The sequence below is a fragment of the Silene latifolia genome, chromosome X, assembly GCF_048544455.1.
Source record: "Silene latifolia isolate original U9 population chromosome X, ASM4854445v1, whole genome shotgun sequence".
NCBI classification, from domain to species: Eukaryota; Viridiplantae; Streptophyta; class Magnoliopsida; order Caryophyllales; family Caryophyllaceae; genus Silene; species Silene latifolia.
Window position 1 is genome coordinate 258,880,543 of NC_133537.1, and position 7,984 is coordinate 258,888,526.

General features: G+C 39.7%; 1 non-coding gene across 1 annotated transcript; it reads left to right on the forward strand.

Moving 5' to 3' along the window:
- The first annotated feature begins 2,170 nt into the window (after nt 1-2,170).
- Nucleotides 2,171-2,279, forward strand: LOC141624647 (small nucleolar RNA R71). Its single transcript, XR_012534453.1, has one exon. It is a non-coding gene; the product is annotated as a small nucleolar RNA R71 (small nucleolar RNA).
- Nucleotides 2,280-7,984: the final 5,705 nt, after the last annotated feature.

Below are 7,984 nucleotides of genomic sequence, written 5' to 3' on the forward strand. Positions count from 1 at the left end.
GCATAAAAATCCAAAAATGACAAAAATGCAATGTAAGAATTAAAATGCAAGTTAGGGAGTTAGAAATATTTACAAATGGTGGTTTGGAGAGGACTCCACCAAACTCTCATCCTTAGTGAGATGTCATGGGGGCATGTCCAAGGTGTTGTTGATGTTACTCAACACCTTGAAGAAGTAGTCAAAAGCTTGTTCATTGTCATGATAAAGATCCTCAATTGATCTTTGCACTTGTTGTCCTTCATGTTGGTCTTGATCGATAACATTACCAATGTAGGGATTGAAAATCCATTCAAACTCATCGTCCCATAGACCACAAACTTCATCTACTTGGTCACTAAAGATCTCTTGAGTTGATAGAGACAACTCTCCCACTTTCTTGTTTTGGCCAATGAGGCCATCTTCTTCACTTGTCATGGGTGAGCTTTTCAAGCTCTCTTTGTTACAATTTCCTTGCTCTTTGAATGGAGCATCATCGAATTTCTTCTTCCATTGGAATTCCGACTTCTTCCTATCATCCTTCCGGCTATAATGATCAACCATAAAACATGGTTCGTGCAAATGGGGAGCTCTCATGGTTTTGTCAAGATTGAAAGTTATGCTTTCATCTCCCACTTCTAGAGTGAGCTCTCCATGCTTTACATCTATCACCGCACCCGCGGTGTGCAAGAAAGGTCTACCTAGAATGATTGGAATGTTGGAGTCTTCTTCCATGTCAACAATGACAAAGTCCGCCGGGATGAAAACTTTCCCAACTCTAACAGGAACATCTTCCCATATCCCCAATGGTGTCTTCGTCGATCTATCGGCCATTTGGAGTGTGATATTAGTGCATTTAAGCTCTTCCATCCCTAACGTTTTACTCACCGAGTATGGCATAACACTCACACTAGCCCCTAGATCACATAAGGCTTTGTTGATCGTGGTGTCGCCAATGGTACACGGTATTGAGAAGCTTCCCGGATCTTTAAGTTTCGGAGGTGAACTCCCTTGAAGTATTGCACTACTCACCTTAGTGAAGGCAATAGTCTCAAGCTTCCGGATCGACTTCCTCTTCATAAGGATATCTTTCATGTACTTTGCATAGGCCGGCACGTGATTGATTAATTCCGTGAAAGGAATCGAGACTTCCAAATTCTTCACAATCTCCATAAATTTTCCAAGTTGGTCATCAAATTTGGGCTGGCTTGACGACTTAGAAAAGGAAGTCTAATCACAATGGGTTCCTTCTCCTTGGCCTTGTCTTCATTTTTCTTTGAAACTTCTTCTTTTGATGGTTCTCCATCCTTGGACTTTTGCACAACTTCTTCTTTATCACTAGCTTCCACAACTTCATCCTCAACTTACTTCTTCGGTGCTTCATACTTCGTACCACTCCTCAAGTGAATGGCACTAACCGTTTCATGTCTTGGGGGATTACTTTGAGGTGGTAATTGCTCCTTTTGTCTTTGTGAGCTTGAGGATGGTAGTTGAGTCAATTGGGTTTCCAACATCTTGTTGATTCTTTTGCATTTGGAGGACCGCTTTTTGAACATCAAAACCTTGGTCATTTTGTTGATTGTATGGAGTTTGATTTTGGTAACCTTGGTTTTGGTTGTAAAAGGGTCTTTGGTTTTGGTTTCTCATGGGAGGTGGGGTGTATGTTGGTTGAGGGTTTTGAACATTTTGGCTTTTGTATGAGAGATTTGGGTGGAATTTGGTGTTCTCATTGTAATAATTGGAATAAGGGGTACCACTCTTGTATGCTTGAAAAGAATTCACTTGTTTATTTGTTCCCCTACGTTCACTTTGGTCATGTCCCAAAGTTCCACAATTCTCACATATCCCACTTGGGATTGATGAAGATGCCGTCATGGCGTTAACATGTTGCTTTGGTGATTTTGAGGCTTCTTCAAGTCTAGCCATAGCTTTTTCGAACTTCAAATTGATGGTATCAATGTGAGCACTAAGTTGAGCACCCAATTGAGTAATAGAGTCCACTTCATACTTTCCTCCTCTTGTAGACTTGCGAGGTCTACTATATTGTGAATTATAGACCGCCATTTCCTCAATCTTGTTCCAAGTTTGATTGTCATCAACTTCGGTGAACATACCATTTGATCCCATGTTGAGAATGTTTCTGGAGTCTTCATAAAGACCGTTTCAAAATTGTTGTACCAAGAACCACTCGCTAAGTCCATGATGAGGACATGAGCGACAAATTCCCTTGAATCGCTCCCAAGCTTTTTATACAAGGATTCTTCATCTCTTTGCTTAAAGCCCGTAATTTGAGCTCTTAGCATGTTAGTCGTTTCCGGTGGATAGAACTTTTTGTAGAAAGCTAGAGCCAATTTCTTCCAAGAATCAATTCCGAGAGTAGCCATATCAAGGCCTTTCAACCATTGTTTCGCGGTGCCAATTAGAGAAAAAGGAAATAAGACCCATCGAATTTGGTCTTGAGTTACACCGGTTTGAGAAATCGCATCACAATAGTCACAAAAAGTCTCCATGTGAGAGTGAGGGTCTTCACTGGGCATCCCCCCAAATTGGCTTCTTTCGACTAATTGGATAAATGCGGATTTGGCAATGAAATTTCCGGTTAAGTGTTGTGGTGTGGGAGTACCGTTGGGTAGGTTTTCCTCGGTTGGTACGGAATGTGATGAAAATTTAGGCGTTGTGGGTTGATTTTGTGTTGGGTTCTTCTCACCTTCTCTTTCAAAAGGGTTGACGAACTCAATAGTGTTTGGTTGAATATCTACAACCTCACCAATAACTCTCAAAGTTCTCCTAGCAAGTCTTCTATTGTTTGTCAATGTCCTTTCAATTTCGTGATCAAAGGGTAACAAGTTACCTTGTGATCTTCTAGACATGCAAAATATCAAACAGCTCGAAAATAATTAGAACAAACCTTGAGGAGTTTTATATCCCCAAGGCAAAGAAAGACACAACTAATAACAATTTAAGAAAATCTAAATCACGTTAACACCGTCCCCGGCAACGGCGCCATATTTGGTCGAGCTCACTTGGAGGTTTAGTTTTCGGTACTTGTCGTTAGGAGCACCTAGACCAAAACACAATTTATAACTCCACAAACAACTCTACAATTAGTAAAGAGGCAAGTAAAGGTCGGATCCCAAGGGACGGGAATTGAGATGAGATTTTCAATTGCAACTAGTGGTGTCTAGGGGTGTCACAATTTGGGGTTTGAAGTAGAAGATCACTAAACTAAATAGCCATAAAAGTAAACAAGCAAGATGATTAAAAAGGGATGTAAACAATTGATAAAAGGCACTAGGGTGTCATGGGGTCATAGGGGATTCATGGGAATTGATCATACAAACATATTCTCAAATTATAAGCAAGCAATTATTGTTGTGATGGATCGAGTTGGTTTATATCTTACAATCCTAGGAAAGTTTGGGTCCCGGAGCCGAATCGATTAGATTGTACAACACCTACAAGTCGACTTAATCTTCCCTACTCAACTATATGCATGGTCTAATGAGACTTGAGTTGGTTTATGTCTTACAAGTCTCATTGAAAAGATAGGTGATCGGTAAAAAATGCAAGGATTCATAGGCTCGCATTTCATCAAACATAACATGTGCATAAGTTGAGATCACAACAAGCAAGCAAATAAACTATGAAAACATATTAATTTAAGCATGAATCATCCCCCATGTTGGTTTCCCCTAATTACCCATTAACCCTAGCTAAGGAAACTACTCACTCATTATCATGTTGAACATGGTACCAAGGTTGTCAATCATACCAACAAAGTGAAACATGATGAATAAATGAAGGTAATTAACAATAATTAAAAAGGGATTAAGAGAATTATACCTGTTAATAATTCCAATAATAAAGCAAAGAATAATAGAAGTACTTGATGATTGATTGGAAGGTTGTCAATCTCCCAATAATAACCCAAATAATCTTCAATTACCCAAAATGAAAGATGAACAAAAGAGAGATTAAGGAAATGATATTTGTATTAAAACTTGATTAAATGTTGATTACAAGATTAAAGAGGGATTAGATTGATATAAACTACACTAGAGATTGCTAAGAAGAACATGCTAATCTAATTAGACTAATGGGGTATTTATTGTAGGGATTAGTTACATAAATTAGGGTTTACTAAGGGCTTAAATGACGATTAAGTCCTTGAGGAATCGCCGGTCTCAAGAGAGACTCCGGTCTCCTTTTCGCCGGTCTTAGAAAAATATGCGCATCCTTCCTTGAACGAGTAGAAGACGGATTTTAGCTGTCACGCAATCCGAGCGTCCAGGGCACGGGACGGGCGGATTGTGGGCGTTTTGGACGAGCGGATTCGAGGGGTGGACGGGCGGATTGTGGTGGTTCTGGACGGGCGTCTAGCTGGGGAAGACGCTCGGATTGCTTCTCTCGGACGGGCGGATTGTGGGCAATCCGCTCGGATTGTCTTACAGCTTCTTCCTTTCTCTTCATAAAATCCTTGAGGATTACCTCGGGGATGCAAGGATCTTTTCTCATCATTGCCCATCTACTATAGTATGTACAAAGGCCTTCTAGTCTTGTCTTCTCTTTGATGCTTGGTCATTGAATTCAATCAATTTAGCTCTATTTTGCCATGAAAATGCAAGGTTTGCACTCCTTTCCTACCAAGGAAACAAAACCTCAAAGAATATGCAAAACAAAGGACTAAAAACAATAAATGACCCAAATATGCACTAAAAAGCATGGGAACAAGGCTAATTCGGGGGCTAAATATGCTCTAATTATGGTCACATCATTCGGCCAGGACTATTGGTCTTGACAGCGTAGCAGGCTTTCAAGTCTTCAAGAGAAAAAGAGATATTATGTTTTTTTTAGAGATATTCAACCGAGCAGACTACTTTCCACACCATAAGCATCAGCTGATAAGAAGGCACACCAATTTCTTTGATGGTGCCCACCATAAGTGGAGAGAAAGGAAGCTTGCAACCAACCCTGAAGGCCCAGTCATGAATACAGAACCAACCAGGATATGCCCAGTCAGCCCTGACAGAGGAGTTTTCAGGGATCCAGACTTCAGAATCAGCAGGAATAATTCCCTTATCCTTCAACACCTTCTCAAATTCAGGTTTCAGACGATTTGAAAGAGACTGATCATGTTTCAGAGCCTTTGTGGGTTTGAATTCAAATTCACCATGAAAAATTGAATTCATCTCGAGAGGAGAATCAATTGGTTTTTCAACCACAGGAGGTTGAGCAGCAGAAGATGAAGGGAGATTTTCAGAAGTAGTCTCTTCGGGGTTCTGAACGTATGGAGTTCCAGGAGACATTACCCCTCTGGAAGATTTCTTTTTTTGCGGCCATTGTTGGAAAATTATTGAAGAATTATTAATCAAGGAATTAAGAGAACTTGCAGACGAAGATTAAGTTAGAAGGGAGTAGATTTTGGTGAAGATCAAATCAATGAAGTAAAAGAGTATTTATACTCGGTGAAATTAGAGTTTCAACCGCAACAAGCAAAAATAATTATTAAGGAAGTTGCAGTAATTGCAACACGCGTCATTAAACAGCCGACTAGCCGTTACGAAAGCCAATCAGCCATAATTCAACCGTTGAGCAGTTTACCAAAGTTAGAAGTTATCTCCTTATTTCTGGCCTGACCCAGCGAAGATAAGGAGATAAGGGGCAATTGTTAAGCCTGGAAATCCGCTGACATCCCTGGAAGATATACTACCTCGACCTGACCATCAGGGTGTCAGGACGTCAAACTACCAGGACACATGAAGACAGGCGCCAGGCCATGGAGAGGACAACGGTGAAAATATCAGGACGATATTTGACCAAGAAGTCATATTATAGAAGAATATACGCACAATAATTAGGAGCATTAATTGGAAAGATTCTGCCATTCAAGACAGCAATTAAGGGCGAAATAAAGAGCATTAGTCTGGGTAATTAAGACAGAATATTTCGCATTAATGACGAGATTATTCAACCGTTCAACATTGCTATATAAGGAGCACTTGGAAATCATTTGAAGGAGGATAAGACATATACAAGCATACGATATTCTCTTATAATACTTAAGCTAATTACGATTAATTGTGCTAAATATTCAATAATATAGTAAAATCCTCTCCTGGCTTGGTGCCCGTGGTTTTTTCCCATTTAAGGGTTTTCCACGTACAAAATTCCTTGTCTTATTGTTATACTCTTATCGTACTTTATTCTTCAAGTTTTATACCCTGTTATACTTACCCACAGATTGATTCGAGCTAGTTAACCCTGCCTAGACCTACCCTAACCTGATTTCGCCTTGCGCAAAATCCATACAAAACAAGATTTTTTCACGATCTCGTCATCATGGCTATCCTCATAAGAATCATAAATGGGGGCTTCAGCTTTCTCCAATAATCTTTCCTCCACCATCTCAATATTCACATCAAAAGACACACCCTCATACTCACGAAGTCTAAGAGTATTTGGCTTACTCAACCTCCTGTCTTCTTCATCGAACACAACACTTTCGTACTCACAAGAGCTCAAGGGGATTGGCTCTCCCCACTTCTCATCTTCTATATCAAAGGTCACCCCTTCAAACTCGCATTCATGGACAATGTTGAAGGATTGGTGGGGAGTAGGCACTTGGGCTTCCTTCATTTGGGCAATTTGATTTGCCAACTCCTCACCATGGGTAACAATATTATGAAGAACATTGTCTCTATTTTGGCTCTCCTCTAGCACTTGTTTGAAGAAGTTTTGTTGATCTCCCATCAATTGGAGAACCATACTTTGAATGTCAAAGTTAGGCTAATCTTTTTGTTGTGGGTGGGTGTGAAAGTGGTTGTATTGTGGTATTTGGAATTCATTGTAAGGTGGGCCTTGGATGGGTGGTTGTTGTGGATATTGGATGTGGTGATTTTGGTGGGAAAATTTGAGATAGTAGTTAGGATTTTCATTGTATGAGTAGTAAGGTAGGTTTGTATTGACTTGCTCCTCAAACTCCCCATACCCATTGTAGTCATACTCAAAAGATCCACCACATACTCCATGTACCAAGTCTTGGGCCATCATCATAGCCAAGATAAAGATACAACTACAAACATGGAAACTGCAATAAACGGTAAAAACGAACCTTGAGGAACAAGTCCCTCAAGGTTAAAGCACAATTAAAATAGACAAACAAACAAGAACCTAATCATAAAACACCGTCCCCGGCAACGGCGCCATTTTGATGAGAGTGTCGTTGGAGCTCTCAATCAAACACATTTATATTTCTCAACAAGCAACTAGTTAGTGGTTAAGTCGAGGTCGATCCACGGCACCGTGTGCTTTGGGTTCCAAGTCTATCTATGTCAATTTATGCTAGTGTCACAATTGATTTAGGTTTATAGTTGTGTTCTAGAGTAATGCAAGCAATAAAGTAAAACAAGCAATAAAAGGAAGGATGTAAACAAATGACTAAAAGTGCTAGGATATCTTGGGTTCATAGGGGATTCATGGGACTTGATCATACAAACATATTCTCAATTATATAGCAAGCACTTATTGTTGTGATGGGATTGAGTTGGTGTATAAGCTTACAATCCCTAAGAAGGTTTGGGTCCCGGAGCCGAATCGATTAGATTGTACAACACCTACAAGTCGACTTTATCCTTCCTATTCAACTCTATGCATGGTCTAATGAGGCTCGAGTTGGTTTATATGCTTACAAGCCTCATTGAAAGGATAGGTGATGGATCAAAAAATGCAAGGATTTATAGGCTCGCATTTCATCAAACATAACATGTGCATAAGTTGAAATCACAACAAGCAAGCAAATTAATTATGAAAACATATTAGATTAAGCATGAATCATTCCCCGTGTTTGTTTCCCCTAATTCCCAATTAATCCTAGCTAAAAGACTACTCACTCATTATCATGAGAAACATGTCATTAATGGTGTCAATCATCACAACAAGTATAAACATGATAAGAGAATGAGGAAATAAACAATAAAGAGTAAAGAGATTATACCAACCTTAAGGTGAT